Raw genomic sequence first — 17942 nt, 5'->3', positions numbered from 1 at the left:
GACTGATAAGATGCAAGGTCAGTGGCCACTTCAGCTTGTCCAGGGATACAGTACAGCATTGCTCGCAGTTGGAAATCTATCCCTAAAACTTCTGTTGTGACTCAACCAGAAACAACTGGGGATCAGATCACAATGGGATCAGATCAGCCCCCCCATAAGCCTGGGTACCTAGGATTAGTTTGGGATTACTTTACAATTCTTCTGCAGTCATTGCCCAAGGACAAAGGCCGCTGTCTGAATCTCGGCCCCCTGCAACTAGACTGCACCAAACATACGATGGGAAGATGAGGAGCTCCAGATTGCGGTCCCACGACCCACCAGAGCAGGCCCAGCTGACCTCTACCTGCTGTGCAGCTGCAAGGAAGTGAGCCAAACTTTCCAGTCAGGGCTATAGCAAGATACTTGGACACCCGGCAAGAAGTCAGTTCGGCTCTTTTGCCTCATGCTAACAATTGTATTTGCCCCAATATATCTTGTGCCCTCCCGTTATTCTAGCTACCATCCAGGCTATAGGACAAGAGATCCCTGCTGGAGTCTGGGGCATTCATGTTGCAATCCTTCTGTTTAGATCGTCTGCCTCTCAGGGAAAAAGTATTTCTTCTGCAGTTGTTAGTATAGTCCTAAAAGACTTTTGAACTGTCTCTAGCAAGAGGCATGTCTGGATTTCGAGTGGAAGAAAGATTCCCTACCACTAACACACGGACTTGGGAATGAAGACACATAGACTCCAATGGCTTATCACACTGAAAAAGGGATGCAGCGATGGTTGAGGTATCGCATAGAGCCGGAGTGAGGTGCAGCTCCAGGGATCATTCCTGAGCACAGGAGCCCAAAGGAATTTCCTGCTGTTTGCAGCAGAGAAACTCCCTGCAGCTCACGCTTCCCTCCACTTTCCCTCCCTTCCCTCTTTCCACCACTAATGGATTCCAAGCCAGGAGGTGGGATTTCCTGATCGCTACACTAGTCTGTTCCTCTCACAGAAACAAGCATCGTACTGTCCCGCTCACAAGCAAGCTGATTCCTGAAACAGGCCTCTCGCCTCTTGCTACTCTGATTGCTGTCTGCTCCGGAAAGTTCCACCTCCTACAGTTAGAAACCATCCTCTGACTTTCTGCATGGATGTATGAAGAGACAATTTAAAATCTGTCCTTATGCTACCATTTGGCTTCAGACAGCTCTTTCCTTTCCTTGGAATTTCCCTCTTTTCGCCACTCAAGCTCCCCTGGTATATTGGAAGAGCAATCGCATTTCCTTTCTGCTCTCCTTTTGCTGGACTAGACAAACCAAGCTGTCCTGGTCTCCTTTTGTAGGACAGGCTCACTATTTTCCTACCTATATGCACCAGGAGCTGACTTGGGGCTGCTTTGAATTCCTTCGGAATAGGTCAAGCAGCATATTCCAGGTGAGATTGCGCTGATACCCTGAAAAGTGGCATAAACACTTCTCTATCGCCACAGGAAATATCTTATCTGGGACATCCTACTACTACATTTGCATAAAGCCATCTTTGACCCCTCTAGCTTTCAAACTCCTTAATTGTGTGCAGCTTGACAAGGTCACAGAATTGAGGGTAATGACGCCGGTGGTTAGGGTGGGGGAATAAAGGTCAGGACTGCTGGGTTTCATCTGTGGCCTCGCCGCTTACCCGATTGTATTTCTACTTGACAACAGAGGAAGAAGAAAGTCTGCTGAAAGTTGTGATTACAAATCCCTCCGGCCTGCTTTGCTAATTTAATACAGAGGAGGTGTTTCCTAGTGAACAAAAGAAGGGGTGGACACCAGCTGTCTCGTGGTAGAATTTGGGGCAAGATTTCACCTTTCTGAGCTCATCCCCCCAGCCTGCAGGAAGCTGGTGGTGATGTTCTCCTCCTCCTCCTCCTCCTTACGAGGGTTGGCCGGTGGGCACAGGAGCCTGAGCGTCCGGAGAGCTGCCTAAGCGCCGAGCAATGCCGTCGCTCTTCCCTATCTATAAATTTGCCATCACAAATCACATTATTATCTCATCGAGCCCCATGTCTGGACCCTCTTAAAAGAGTTCATACTGGAAGTCTTTATCCTTGCAGGTTAAGACTGAAGGGTACAAAGACACCACCTAAACATTTGAGGTGGTTCTGGCAGGGAGAAGCAACCGGTGCAACCGGGGGCCACTTCACCAGTTGCAACCAAATACAATTTCCTTTTAACCACGACCACCAACACCCGTGGTATTTTCCCCTGCACCACAGCACGGGTGAGGAGACTGTCGTACTTCTTGACAGAAAGGCAAGCTGCCCCCCAAGGGAGGGAGAGCCCCCCCAGGGGACAGGTAGCCCACCCAGGGGAGGGGGAGCCCCCTCGGGGGACGGGTGGCGCTGCGCCCTCGCCGCCTGACGCGCCCCGCCATGGCGGCGGCGCCCCGCGAGGAGCCGTTGGCGCCGCGGGCGCGCGCGGGGAGGGGGGAGGGGGGAGGGAGGGTGACAGCGCCCCGCCGCGGGGGGGCGGCGGCGCTGCCGCACGTGCGGGCGCCGCGCAGGCGCGGAAGCGGGCGCCGCGCGCGCTCCCTGCCGGCCGGCGCGCGGCGAGAAAGGGGCCGGCGCGAGCGGGCGGGCGGGCAGGGAGGAGAGGGGCGGGGCGGGGGCGGGGCGGGGCGTGCCCGCGTCGGCGCCTGCGTGGCGCGGCGCGGTGCGGAGCGGAGCGGCGCGGCGCGGCGCGGCGCGCGCTGACGGCGGGTGGGCGTGGCGCGGCGCGGCGCGCGGCCCTTCCTTCCCGTCCCTGCCCCCCCGGCCGTGCCCGCCGCCCCCACCCCCACCCCCGCCCGCCGCCCAGAAGATGGCGAGCCCGTGCGGGCGGCAGCAGTGCTCCATCGAGAGGCGCGGCGTCCGCCACCAGCTCGATTCGTGGCGACACAAGCTCGTTCACTGTGTAGGTGAGGGACGGCGGCGCGGCGGGGAGGCCGGGCCGGGCCCCCGCGGCGGCCGGGCCGGGCCGGGCCGGGCTGGGCCGGGCCGGGCGGCGGCGGCCTGCGGCGGCCTGCGGGCCCGCCCCCTCCCCCCGCCGCCGCTGGGCGAGCGCCGCCGCGCCGCGCCCCGCCCTGCGCCGGGGGGGCGCCGCCGCCGCCGCGGGGTCCTGCCCTTTTGTGCGGCCCCTGTCAGCGCCGCGCCCGCGCCTCCCCGCCGCGGCCCCTTCAAACTTGTTCGCGGCGGGGAGCGGCCCGCTGTCACGGCGCGGCCCGGCGCGGCCCGGCCCGGCGCGGCGGGAGGGAGGGAGGGAGGCCGCGGGGCCTGCTCCCCGCCGTGGGGGCAGGGCGGCGGGGCCGCGGCGGCGGAAAGTTGTGGGCTGGGCTGGGTCGCGGCTGGATTGACGTGAATGCGGAGCGGGGCCGCGGGGGTTAAAAGGATGTGTGAAAAAAATTTTTTTTCTCCTTCTTCTCCTCCCCCCCTCCTTTCCTTCGCTTGCGCGCGTTTGTTGTTATGCAGGGCTCCCTTCAATCGGATATTTCATTTTTTAATTTATCTTTCATTTTTTATTTTTGGAAGTCTCCGACGCCCTTTCATCTCGAGTAACTTTCCTCATTAGAATGCAGGCTTCACCTTTTTCTTTCCCCTCCCCAGTGGGAAATCGAGACCTTTTCTCCGCGTCTCAGAATACAGACACCAATAATAGGTGTCTGAGCTCTCTGGACGTCAGTGAAATAGGTTTGACAACGGTAAATCGTGAACTTTCAGAGTGTTCTTGAAAATCTGTAGCCTGGCATCTCTGTAGCTCTTCTTGTTTGGTCTCCTGAATGCTTCTAATTGAGCATAAATCCTCACTTTATTTTTAAATATGCAAATATGGCCATAATCTGCCAGTGACTGCTCTGCGTAGGTAATCTGTAATAACATTCGCAGATTCACTTTAGTTCCTTGTGTGCAGAGTTAAACCTCTTATTGTCAGTTAGCTCAGCATCCTAGTTCATTATCAGGGATTTGAATCACCATTTTTGATTGCACCAGAAATTCTAACTGCTGCCATAGATATTTTTGGCTTCATCTTCATGTGTAAATTTCTGTAATATAAAGTGCATGTTAGATGCTTGTTAACTCCAGATTAATATGAACAATTAACTTTTTTTTTAAGCATACAAGATTCAAAGGTAATATATTGCTGGGAAACTCAGCCTCTTTCCACAGAAGTGTTGGGTTTTCTTTCCAACTGATTACTGATGTTTCTAGATCTGGTTTATGGGGGTTTATTTTGATTTTAGATAGTAACTTTGCTATATTAGGAATATTTTGTTGGCTTCTATATCCACTTGAACTGAATGTATTTTACTTTTATCTCCTTTTCTTGTTGCCTCTTACTTTGACTGCTGGAGATCACCTGTTCTAGTCCTTTTTAAACTCCCTGCTTGCAGCATGTCATCTTGTCTTCCCCGCCCCATCCCTGATGCTTTGGGATTGGGTCATCCTTGAATACTTCAGTGCTGCTGTCCTGCTGCTCAAAACTTGCCCAGTTAGCTGCAAGGGGTAAAGGGAAAAAATCACTGACGGTTTCAAAGCTGCTGCTGGAGATCTTGTCCTGGGGTAAAATGCAAGAATTGTCTGTTCATTCTGCTGCTCTTTGGGAACAAACATGGGTAGCTACAGAAGTTCTGGAGTTATCTACGGACTGAAAGAAAACACTAGGTTGTTAAAGTTCTTAGCAACCCTAAGTGCTAAAACTTAAAACAAACAGCTCTTTCCCCCCACCCCACCCCGTGCATACACACCCTGTTCAACTTCCCTGTACCCATTTAAATTGCCAAACCCTGGAGAACTTGCTTTCTCCTCCATGCCTCCATATCTCTTCCTAACACTTAAATTGATAGGCTTTTTGTCCTTCTGAAAAATTTCCCTTTGTGAAAGTCCCTCTGTGTGTGTTTAACAAAAGATGTTGTGAACACTAAGCATAGAGTTGACTGGGATTTTTTTGGAGGTAAAGTACAAAAACATTTTAAAAAAAAAAGTCCAAAGTGTAACAGTACTGTGTGGCTTTATCTTGATGGTACTGTGTCATAAATAGTTTGAACCTCAAATTGATCAGTTTTATGAGATCTCGGGACCTGCCCTGTTCCTAGTATGAATCTTGCATAAATTGTTAGGTCATATAAATGTGTTAAATGTAACCTGTTTTTTTGATTTTTAAATCTTTTATAATTCTAGGAGAAAAATTATTGCACTACTCAGGATATCCAAAGGAAATTGTATTATGATCTCTACTCCTAGCTCCAAATACATCTCAGATGTCTTTTTAAGTGGATTTTGACAACATCATTTGAGGCTTGGAAGTTGACCTACCAAACAATGCAGCGTTCTATTTTACCTTGGCCTTTCATAGAAATCTTAAGAATTTGTTCCTGTAACAAATACAAACATATAAATATGGGGAAGTAGATTATGGGAAAATTCTTCGTGTTACTTCAGAAATACCCATTCATATTTAGTTCTGAAAGTAAATGTGAGGTGTGTGGGATTCTTTTGTTAGCATCATTCCCTGAAAAGTCATTCTGATACCACACAATGTGGTAGACAGAAAACACAAAGGTTGTGGTTTGAACTAGTGCGTGTGGCAACAAAAATGGCTTAAGCGATTCTCTTCCTCCTCTTGTTCCTTACTCCTGCACTGGGTCACTGTGTTGGGCTGTGGCTTCATGACAGTTTGTCGAACTAAGCCTGTGGTCTCAAGGAGATCAAAAACACAGGAGGACTAAAGAAGCACCTTTGCCCACAGTGAGCCAGTTTGGAGGTGCTATGCTGGCAGAAAACATCATTTTGGGGGTATAGAATATTTTCCTGCTAGCATAGCTCCCCGAACTGGCTCACCGTGGGGTGACACAAATCCAAGTGCTAGGGCAAGGAAGATGGTGTGAATGCGTGGCTGGAGGAAGGGGAAGGGGTGAGAATGCAGCAGCAGAGATCCAGATCATCTTGAGCTGTTAGAGTTGTACCTTCGGTTGTGCCAGCACAGCTTGGGGCAGGAGGACAGATCTGGCCTAAACCTACCTTCCTTCTTTCCTTCCTTCCTTCTCATACGTATTTCAAACTTCTTTTTTTTTTTGGGGGGGGGGGGGGAGGGGGAGCAGCATGCTGTGGCCAGGACATGGGGGCAAAATGTGGAGAAGGGGTGTAGTTAGAGTCCAAGCTCTTCTTGCAGTGGGATACGCTGGCTGTTAAACCACAGCGTAAGAAGCGACCCAGGAGCGGTGAGCAGTGTGGTGTTGCTGCAGTAGTACTATGATTCTAAAACACGTTATGCCAGATGATAAGTATTTGATGCTGACACGACTGTGCTCTCCATACCAATCTTAAGTGTTAGCGTCTTTCTCCCTCAGTGGCCAAAAGCAGATGCCTAGGGATGAATTTAAGTACAGGGCAAATGTGCATGTGCTGATTTTCCTGGTCCTCTCCCAGCCTCCATTCACTTTCTGTTCAGGCACTTGCGAGTGAGATCAGATCAGCTAAGGAATGAGGAACCTGAGGGGAGAGAGACCCCACAGATCCCTGAAACCTTCCTGACACTTTTTATACAGGCAGTAATAGTGCTGCAATTCTGTGTAGTTACTAGAGTGATAGTTTCAGGTGATTGCATGCATTTCTACTAGCTGGTGATGCTTGGCCTTTGTTAAATATTAGCTGTACTCTTAGAGACTCTTTGACTGAATTACAACCTATGTTGGGGGTGCGGGCACAGGTATGTGTTAGCTATCTTCAGCAATGATGCTAGTTTGGGGAGCAAAATGGTGATTTAAAAGGCAAAACTAACTTCTACATCAGGTTTCCAATCATCTTGAGCTGTGTCTGTGTTTCTCTGAGAGCCTGTTTAGCTTTTTTTTTTTTTTTTTTTTTACTCTTAAACTGTCAAAATAAGCTGAACTAATTTCTGTGTTTGTTTTTGTTTTTTGTTTTTTTTTCTTTTTAAATAATTGTTGCTGGTAAATTATTGCAACCCAAGTACCTGAGCTGTTCCTCTACACTAGCTGGTTGAATAATGGTGGTCTTCCTTGAGTTTAGGCACTTAGGATTAAAGTGTGGGTTCCATTGGAAAAAATGTTATTCAGCAGGAAATACTAATCAGCTAATACTAATCAAGAGAAGCTGTATAACAGTTGAATAATTCTGAAGTCTTTATTAGATTTTCTTATCTTGCTTACTATGTGGGTATAGTTCCAGCTGGTATGTGATACTACAGCTGATATGAATTAGCTGCTGCTTCCAAAATATGGAACAGTTAGCTGTATTATCTCATTGTTTTGGAAGCAGGCTTTGAATCTCCAAGTGTTTAACATAGTTCTAGTTCAAAGGGTAGATTGTATTTCTTTGTGCCAGAATAAGGAAGCTTATTAGTTATTGCTCTCACGGTGATGGAAAATAATAATAAAAAAACAAGCTAACTGAAATTGGGCTAAAGTAAAAAATGCAAATATAGGACCTTTCTAAGCTGTGGTATCTGCCCCCATTCCCTCAGCAAATGGTTTTCTGCCTTATTTCAGCCTGCCTATAAGGTAGATGAAGCTTGTGACAATTTATATTAAGGCAATTTGCATTAATAGGAATCCCTTGTACAAAAACTTTCCAGTATGGTAGCTAAAGGCTTGTTCACTAAGATATGAGCTACGCACAAGCATTTTTGCCTGTTGGCAGCATGGATGCAGGGAGGGAGATTTGTCCTTTTATGACAAAGTTATGCCAGGAAAAAAATTTATTCAAGGCAGCTGTCATTTAAAAATAAAAATCTTGTCGTACGGAATGAAAATTTTGCAGCTTGATGTTTAGCTTTACTTTAAATGTGCATGGAAGGATGGTGTGAATCTGAAGAACAGTAGTAAAAATTAAATTGCAGAGGAGGAATCTAGATCTCCTTCTGATATCTATTCTGATTTTGAATAAATTGCTGTGTATTTGCCCTTGTTTCCCTACCTGCAAATGGAGAAAAACTTCTGGCCTCACAGGGACAATATCATTTAACATAGGATAAGAGGCACTATTTGAACGCCGATTTTTCTTTTGAAGTGGTCTGAATTCAGGTTAGTTTCATAGTCAACCAAACAAAAGCATACTCAGGAAAAAATCATGATAAATCATTTTGTCTTGTATCATACCATCTTGAATTCTTCTTCTGGTGACTGTGACATAAGATTTTGGACTATGCCAAATCATTTGGTTTGTTTTAACAAAACATTGTAACAAAAGTCTGTTTGAATTTGTGCAAAGTAATAGCTATGACTGCAAGGAGAGAGGCTTCCTTCTTGGGAGATGTTCCTCCTGCAGGAAGTACAGTGGTGGTTGTTGGGTTTTTTTTGTTTTTGTTTTTGTTTTTACTTTTAACAAAAAAAAAAAGTTGGTGGCATTGAGTTCATCCACTTTTAATAGAATTTATCAAAATGAATTACAGTAATGCATCCTGTGCATGCAGAAATTAGTCCAAAACATCTAGATAAAATTTTTGTAGAATTTATATTGGTATGTGTATTACAGATGTACAAATTTGCAGTAGTGACACCATTTTAAGAGTGTCTGTGAGACTGTTGAAATTCTTGAGCTATCTTTTGGCAGTTTGTGCCACATATTGATGTTAGTCCAAATGCTGTCATGTTCAGAAATACAGTATCTGCACTTTTAATTAAGGATGGATGATATGAAATCTTTATTGCACTGTACTTAAATGTCTGCCACCATAGTTGTATGTTTTGTCTGAGAACCTGTGTTCTTCCATGACTAATGTAAAAGTAACAATGGAATATTCCCTAAAAGTCAGTTTAGGCAAGATTTCAGAAAAACAGGTGTTTAATAAGGTTGAAGAAAGGTAGTGTTCTTGTACTGACAAGGAGAGGGGGGAGCTACTGCAGTGTTTTACATGGGACTTTCCTAATCCTCTTCCTTACCCTCCCATGAACACATCTTCATCCTCATTAAGAGAATGAAGCTGTGGTTCTAAAAATTTACATGGATGGATATTTCTAAATCTCTGAGAAATTCAAGACTTCCCCCACTCAAGGACACAGTTCTTCAAGATGGGCCAAGCCAGTCTAGGCTCTTCCCCTTGCCAAAGGGAACGGTAGTGCTATTTTTCACTAAACTGACAGAAAAATGGGTAGAACTAGCAAATCTTCTGGCGATTTAGTAATGTGAACCATCTCAGTTGGGGATCAGATAAGCATGAGGGCTTATCTGAAGCAGTGGATGAGTTCACATCTCCCTGTGAAGGGGAGAGGAGAGCCTCTTTCAGTGGCTGTGAGTTTTCAGTTTGCATCTACTGTCCTGTGGAACTGCGCTCCAGACTGCGGTTACGTTTGACAGCAGTGTTGTCTAACCTGACTTAAATAGCCCTCTCTGTGCTGGCACAACTTGTGTGTGGCTGCCTGGTGAATCAGTTCCCTGACTAGTCCTAGCTGTAAAATGATCAATTTTTGTGCCACAGTATCGACTGTGGATGGGGAAAGGCAGAGAAGGGAGAGTTGGGTTATTTGGCTGGTGTTGTCGTGCGTGCGTAAATCTAAGGAGGGTTTTGTTGAGTAAGTGCAGACTTCTACATGTATGTTCATTTACTTACGGTAGCAGGCGGACTGCTTTGTTCTCTCTCTTTCTTCCAAGCTTTGTGGGTTATACCCTGCTCGCTCCCTGATAATGAACTGTGGGCTTTGCTTTCCCAAACCTCTTGGTGGATGCTCTTGGCCAGTACCTCCATTAATAAGTTGCCGTTTTTCTCCAGCTCTCCCCAATATCTTTACAGGCTTCTGTGGTTCCTCAGAGTTCCTTCTAACCAATCTGTGTGGCCTCAGCCTCTTTCTTGGAGAAGCGTGTACTGTTTATCTCTGGTAATCTTCAAATCATTTACTTTAGCTTAGATTTACTTTGTTTTTTATGTTGTGTAGTATCATGTGTTCTCTTGTGGCGAGCTCACCAAAACTCAGCTCTCAAACTGAGTAGGAGGCTTAAGTTACACGCCAACACTGCCCACACCTCGAAGATGAAGTGAAGGTTATGGTATTTCAACATTTCTGCAGGATGTCTCTTCCTGTTTAGCAAAATTATGATTAGATGACATCTCCATTTAATTTTCCACTCCTCTTAAAGAGAAGAGAAAAGATGGTACTCCTGTTGCATTTTCTAGAGACTGAAGCAAAGTGGCCACACAGGGAAGACTTGCAGGGAGACAAAGGATGTTCCTTATGCCCTGGGAACCATGATATTTTATGGGAGGGAGAAGAGGGGGAGAAAAGAGGACTGGACAAGAGCCCAGTATTCATTAACAAAGGAAGCTTTCAGAAATTGAATCCATCAGTGTGGAAAGACATCAGAGGCCACCAGGCAATCTTAACTCTTGAGTAGAGTTTACTAATGAAAAATTTCCTGGTTCTCTTTGAACTTTTTTTTTATATACACTTATAATACAGGCATTTGATATCTAGCTGAAGGGTTGCATAGACCAGTCTATCTAAAGTGGTCTTTTTCCTCTCCTCTGCTGTTTTTAGGTTAGAGAGATGGTGGTCTTGTTATGAAAGTGGAGTAGCTGACAGGGTAGGAGGAGGAACAGGTAATCAAGCTACAAAGTTCTTCATTTCCTGACCTTTTTTTTTTTTCTTTTCTTGTTACATTAACAAAAGGATGTGAAACTTTTACCCCACAGCCTGCAATTCCCCACAATACTGCTTCCAGGCCAGTACATAAAGCTAATGCTGTACCTCCTGTTCCCCAAAGCATGCAGTAGTTTCAAGGTCATTACCCTGCAGCCACTTGCTGTTTGACTGCCTTTGCTACTGTGTATATGTTACAGGCAGCAGCTTACTATGTTACCTGTGTAACATGCATTGAACTGAGCCTCCTGCCTTGCAGGAACTGGCTAGTTCTGCAGCTGTTAAACTCTCCATGGCAATTTACATACAAAAAGCTCTTGCATACTCTGCCCCCTCTTAATATATGGGTCACTTTTGAGACTTCATCTCTGGATAGCTACAGGTTAGTTAGAGCACGGTACTTGTGCATTTTGACGTAGGAGTCTTGCACTCAGGAAGAGTCCTCTCAGCTTCTGTCTTCTGTCTTCCACTGTTGGGCTCCTTAAGGAATGTATTGGAATATATAAAAATTGATTGTGATTAGACTTAACTAGCTTTGTTTGAATGCTCGCAACAAACTGACTTGCTTAGCTTGGCTTTTGGCTTATGCTGGGTACGTCTGTTTATCTGGCAGTTGTTTTATCCTTTTCATGAACAAGTTGAAGGTAGGCTGGTGTTCTAGCAGACTTTGTTTCAAGTTTGGTGGTCTCCTGTGTTAAGATTTGTAGTCGTGACGGAAGTGCTGAAAGCTGCTTTCTAGTTGCTGCTTAATCATGATCTCTAGATCCATTTCTGAAAACATGCCATTGTATCCTTTACGTAAAGAATATTTTTTGCAGAGGTGGACACTTAACTTCCATTTTGCTCTGCAAAAGCAAGAAACTAGAAATGCATGGGAGTCATTTCCTTTCTTGACCTACAGAAGCTTAAAAGCAATCTTATCAAAGCAGTGATTCTATTTACATCTTTTGTAAAAAGGAGGTAGCATAGCTACTTTATTCCCTAGCTTTCCCTTTTATATTTTGAAGTGTTGAGTGGAACATAAGTTTATATGATACTGTAATCTCTCTTTTGGGATTTCTAACAAAGGTCTTGCTGAATGTTTAAAAAAAAAAAAAAAAAGCCATCTAATAGTCTTCACTTACAAAATGGGCAATGAGGAAAACTTCCCTTAGCAAAAAATTTCAGCAGTTGTCTTTTGATGACAATTTCTCAATCTAATTAACCTCACAGCTAAGTAAGGGCCTCTTACTGGTTTTAAACTTCCTTTGGAGCAGTTGTACTCTTATGCAACTGTAAGTGGAGTGTCCCGCCTATCTTCAGTGGTTATCATTCATCTATGTACTGTAGCTTAGTATCATTCAAAACGTTATAAGATTGAGTGAAGGAAGACTGAAAGTGTGGGGAACAGCTAAGTGTGAGATGTTGGCTACGTGTAGCTTTAGACAAGTTCCATACTTTAAAATGTGTTGTGTGACACAGGTATAGCCTTTGTAACGCAGCCTTTGTAACCATTAAGTGTCAAAGTCTCTTGGAGAAATGTAATTCTTTTTTTTTTTTCCCCTGAAGTGTCTCACATGAATGTTTAGGTTGTTCTAATTTATACTTGGGGGATAAAATTACAGTATGTGTAGTCCTAATTCTGATATTTCTGACCAAATGTTTAACTACTGCTTGCGCGCTTTTCTTGGGTTTGGGTGGGATTTTTTCTTTTGTGTGCACGCGCGTGGGTTTTTTTTTTTTAATGCTGCTCTGTCCTCCTTTTACTGTGCATTCATACACAGTAATAAACATGTAATCACCTGAAACTATATGATAAGATGCTATGAGAATCTGGTTCTCATATCTTAGAGGAATATTTCCATAAACTCTTCAGGAACTCTAAGCCTTTGGTCTTGCCTCTGCAGTTTTTCCTTAAGAAACATGCAGCAAATTGGCAGTAGATGAGTTCAGTGCTCAGTTGAGACAGGGCGTGCTGAGGTCTGTTTTGGGTATGCACTTTGAATTCAGCAGGAACTCAGTGTTTATCTCTTGAAAAAGCTGTAACTGTTGAAAGAAGATCTGTGTTTTGTTAGGGCTCTCTTAAATCAGCAGTTCTCAACCTGGAGCTGGCAAGAAGCAATTACAGAAAAACAAATCTATTGCCAATAGGTTTAAATTGTGTGGGGCCTTCACACTTTTTAGGAGCCCACAGTTGGAAAATTACTGCTCTAAATTATCTGTAGACAAGGGCTGTTTTTCTTGCCAAAGTGTCTGTAGGTGTTTTGGAGTAAGAGCTGATATTTAGTCATCTATTAGGTTAGGCTTGAACTTTACCTTTTCTTTCTCTTCTGATACCTAACTACTTAAAAGTATATTTTATCCAAAAATGGATATTGCTGAAGAGACTAACCCCAGAAAACTTGAAAGCTAATTTCTGGAAAAAGGTTAGTGGCGTAAGTAGGTCTATTTTAAGTGCTGCGCTCCCTATATTCAGGCCCCCGTATTTTTCCTTCCAAGAAACTTGCTGTGAAGTCCAAACTCCTGCCATAAAACTTGTGCTGGATCTCAAGATTTCGTTAGCGTTTCTCCCTTATGTGGTTGTGAAGGGAACCTAGAATACATGAGCTCAAGTGTAAACTGATGCACTGCCAGTGCCATGCGTTGGCAGATATCCTGAAGCAACAGGTAAACTGTCTTTCTGGTCTCAAGAGGATGTTTGGCTTTTCTGTGACTAAAAGGTGTTTGAAGTATGGAGTGAACACTATAATCCCTGGGCACATTGCTGTTCCAGGTATCAAAGCCCAAATAGCCTTCATCCCAACCACTCTTGCAGCTCACTCTGTTTTCCTAGAACCTTAGCTGATGTCACAGACTGGCTGCAATAATGGCACAAAATTGAATATAGAGTTCAGAGGTTACTCTGTTCAACAAGTTACTCAGTTTCAAATTAGATTAAAAATTGACTTCATAAGTTAAAGATGTTGCAGACTTGTAGTCCACTTTGCCATGGAGGCTGCACTCCTTGCCTGCAACAAACAGATTGGTTCATGTTCCTAAATCATCTGTTTGCCTGTGACTAATCTTGAATTCATATCTTCCTGCTGCTTGTACTTTGAACTGAATTTTGTGCTCCAAATAAGAACAGCACATAGGGCTTTAAATTTCCTCTGCCTTTGGTAGCCTGAGGACTCATTCTGCCCTTAAGCTACATAAGGTATCTTCTATCCTATACCTGTTGTTTAACCCACAAGCATGTAACCCCAGAACTGAACCATGTAAGACCAGCACTGTAGCATTTCCAGTTTAAAGAGTGTTAATGTGGACTTCATTTAACTGGAACATTCATTTAATAGAATCTGATACTTTATCATTAACTTCACAGAAACAGTATTTAAAAAATGAGGAAAAAGATGTATTACTATGTTGTTGTTGTTCTGCAAGACCTGCCCTCCCTCCCCGATGCAGGAATATTGAGACCTTTTGTGTCATCATTCTTCCTGCTTCATATGTATCACTCATTTCTCACTATCTGTTTCCACTAGGTCCAGGTCCTCAGGAATGTGTAATGTTTGAGCATGTTAGTTCTCATACTAACTAAGACCTGGTAGGTCTTGTTAATCTGAAGATTTTCTATTTGCTATTGTCAGCTGATTAGTCCACAATATCAAAAACAAACAAAAAAAACCTCCAGGAAGTTAAGTGCAATGGAAGGCTACAACAAAGATGGAAATTCTGAAGGAGTGTGGAGGGGAAAGCATGGAGGGAGAAACGAATCACAGCTCTGTTGGTCCACACTGATTGGTGTGCTGAACTTTGGCAGCTAACGCACTTGTGATGACACCTCACTGCTTCAGAAAGTAAGCAGTTATATTTGGAAACACTTCATTCTGTATTTTTCAGGACTAAAACTACTAAATCTACCAAAAAGAAAAGTTTATGTGAAAATGCTACTTTCCCCAAAACCAGCCTCTCCTGCCCAGGCTGCTGGAATGCCTGTTAGCATGCTAACTCTAGAACCTGCTTGAGGCTGTATCACCTTCGCCTAGCACGGGAAACTTGAAGGGCTTTCCTCTTCTGTAACGCAACAGGAATAATTCTTTCATACTCAGCTTGGGGGAAGAGATGAGTGATTCTCATCCTTAAGGTGGATAGATCTTTGCTCTCAGCATGCTGCAGTGTTGCCCAGAAGGATTTTCATGATTCTGCCTGAAAGCAGCACACAGAGCTAATCTCAGAGCTGGTTTGTACTGGCACACTTGCAAGGTTAAGAGTATTGAATTTATAGCATAGTTTTGAGATTCTGTTGTTAGTGACAAAGCTTTCTTTAAAAAAATAAAATAAAATAAAATTCTGTCCCATAGTCTTCCCATGCAGCTGCATGTGGATCTGTTTGGAAACTGGATCCCGAAACTAACATTTGAGAAGCCTTGGCTTTCAATTAGTGAGAAGTCCCAGTTTATGCGAAGCTGTCTGTGTGGAACCTCAGCTGCTGGAGGGCCAGCAGGAGAGCTATGGAAATGGCTATGTGGAGGAGTTCCCTCACGTGGTGTCCTGTGCCTCTGAGTTATGGACCATCTAGTCACAGTGGCTGCAAAAGGGCCCTGGTGCCTGCTGGAGCAGCGGGCGGTTGGGTCTGTGATGAGCGAGGCTCTCCTGTGGGGGAATTCCTCCTTCTGTGAGCATGGCAGCCAGCATGTAAATAGGCTTGGGCCGTTAGTGCACTAACTAGCTCATTCCCACTCTTTGCAGTTGGGTCCCCCACCCAGCCTAGGGCTGGAGGCAAAGGCAGAATAATTCAGATGCTCTTCTTGGGAATGTGATCTTTCACTTCACATGGCCACACAGGTCATAAACTCACAGTTGTTTTTAATGGCATGCAAAATACTTGTCTACAGGCTTTCAATCTCCTTGGTAATGCATTCTTTTACTCAGGTGGTTCCTCCCGATTAGATCAGTCTAAGGGGAGGTGAAAAAGATAGAGCTGGATGTGAGCTAAAGGGACATCCGTAGCCTTAAAACATCCCACGAGTCTTTCCATTAGGAACAAGTGAAGGAAAATGGCATCTCTCTAAAATTAGGTCTCTCGAAAATCCAAATTTAGCAAACTAACTTCACAAAGTTAGGTCAAACTTGACAAAGTATGCTTTTAGAAAAGAAGGTGATGGCTTTAAGAGCTGTATAATTACTTGCCTTGTTTGAAACCACTGACAGAGAATAACAGTACATCTAAAACAAAGAGTTAAAATGTTTTTGTTGTCCTACCCCCAAATTAAATGGGCCATAAGTACCATACTAAATGATGTAGTTAGTTTAGCTGAGAAATATTTCTGACAAATCCAGAGACAGACAAAAGGGAAGGTCAATCAGAGCAACAAAAGAAATTCAGCAAACAAATCTATCTTTAAATAGATGTTTCTAGCTTTTTTTTTTTTTTTTTTTTTGGAGGGTGGTAAGCATAACCAAACATACTAAAGACCTCTGAGGGGAAAGTGTGACTTCATTTGAAGGTACCAGAACTGGATTAAACTGATAGTCTTCCAGATGCCTCTTAAAGCAATTTTGGGAAAGAGACAAAATACTTCCTCCCTTAGACAAATAGATTTGACCTTTCCTCTTATGAGAGATCAGGTAGTATATTCTTTTGAAGCCTTCACTTCTTCATATTCTAGCATAAAACTTGGGATGGTGTTTGAGGAGGGACTGAAGGGAGAAGGCAGGCAGATTTTGGCTTTTATTTGTAGAGCTTAGGAAGCCAAATAGAAATTATCTGGAAAAAGCTATTCTAATAGCTTACTGTTTCCAGTTCATGAGTTAAGGGTTAGGGCAGATTAGAGGCTTGCCTAGATAGGTACTTCAAGAGTACCTTTCTTTTAAGGAAAGCTACATCAGAAAATGGTGTTCAAGAATATTTAATGGAACTCACTGGCTTTTGAGCAATGATTTATTCTTTTTTCAAGGCAAAGTTAAACATTATGCTGTCTATTTTTTTAACTGTATTGCATCAAAGTAATGTAAGAAATTCTGTAGAGTGTCAGATTTCTGAAAAGGCATGGAATTATTCTCTGTACAAAATCACTTTTTTAATGGAAAATATTGAAACTTATTGGTTATAGTATTATCTTCCTAAACTTGACATCTAATGTGTGTAGAAGATGCAGCAAGAAACATTCAGTAGGCTTTTCTCCTAAATAGGGGAGGGGGACCTGTCTGGATCATCTTGTCATGCTAGAGCAACTGTAATAACACATTTCAGCATGACTTTGAACAAGCTGTGCGTCCATCCAGTAGATAAAGGTTTGAGCAATAACTCGGATACCATCATCCGACAAATCAAGACTGTACCTGACTTACCCTAAATAAGCAATGTCACAGTTCCACCACAGGAAAACGAAATACATCTAAGGGAAGCATAACAGTGGAAATGACTTTTCCTATAAGAAACACAGTTCATGGTTTTACACAGTTGTTTTTAATCTAGTGTAAACTTGAACTACTGCGGAGAGGGATGATCATACCACCACCTTTGTGCTAGTGCCCTCACTTGTGTAGGTGCATGATGAGTTGGATCAGGGAACAGATCCCTGAACCATCTTGTCGTCTTGCCATGCAGATGCAAGATGAATGAGCATCTGGGAGGGAGGATGAGTGGGACCAACCCTTTCGGTGGAAGTGCGGATTTACAGTGAATTAAAATGCCAGGTAAATCACAGCTTCAAAGCCTTGAAGACTTTATGGTCCCACATGAAGTTCCTTGCCAGTTTAGTCATCTACAGTTTACAATAATCTGTCTTGTGGTAACTTTGGTCAAACGAGTTGTGGAATTTTAAGTCTCTTTACTCTGCTTTTCATAGTTAATTTACACTTACTTTTTACATCCATATGTTTTATATACATGCATGTATTTTGCTGATGTTGCTTCCCCCCTGCCTTTTTAAAGCACCTGAGCCAGATAAACTTTATTTATCTGTTTGTGCTGCCTTGCTAGTGAATGTGTGCCTCAAGTTGCAGTATGTCTCCAATAAGTAGATAGAATTTTTCATCCAATGTGTTAATTTTTTGTAAAATCAAGAGAAAATTACAGAGAAACTGGAACTTGGATGGAGACATTAGAATCATCACCAGTTGCTGTCTGCAAAACGTGACTTCCAGAGATCAAAACATCTGAATCTGACTGTCTTTATATCCTCTTCTAGGGGTCTCTCAGAAATTTCCTATTTCTGACTCCTGGAGCATAATGGTAGTCTTAATTCTTCTTCTTTTGAATTAGAATCTGCACACTTTTGAATGTAAGTGTTACTTAAAAGAGGGGTTTCTGTTTACCTCTCTGGGTGATCTGCATATTTGGGCTTTATGGAAATGGCAAAAATCATGCGAAGATTACCATACACTTTTAGGTTTAAGATGTAAA

At 43.7% G+C, this 17942-nt stretch overlaps 1 protein-coding gene across 4 annotated transcripts in view; it reads left to right on the top strand.

Annotated features, from left to right (window-relative positions):
• Positions 1 to 2809: 2809 nt before the first annotated feature.
• The window catches only part of LCOR (ligand dependent nuclear receptor corepressor), an 87631-nt gene continuing 72498 nt past the window's right edge, over positions 2810 to 17942 (top strand). For 3 of the 4 annotated variants that reach the window (XM_067300132.1, XM_067300131.1, XM_067300129.1), the window contains exon 1: positions 2810 to 2901. The gene's annotated coding sequence lies outside the window, so the exon portion shown is untranslated. Of the gene's footprint in view, positions 2906 to 17942 lie in introns of all 4 variants that reach the window. The other variant, XM_067300130.1, reaches the window with a different exon arrangement.

This window comes from Apteryx mantelli, chromosome 7 (assembly GCF_036417845.1).
Source record: "Apteryx mantelli isolate bAptMan1 chromosome 7, bAptMan1.hap1, whole genome shotgun sequence".
In the NCBI taxonomy this organism is placed as follows: Eukaryota; Metazoa; Chordata; class Aves; order Apterygiformes; family Apterygidae; genus Apteryx; species Apteryx mantelli.
Note: the sequence above shows the minus strand (reverse complement) of the source record. Positions and strands in the feature narration are given on the sequence as shown.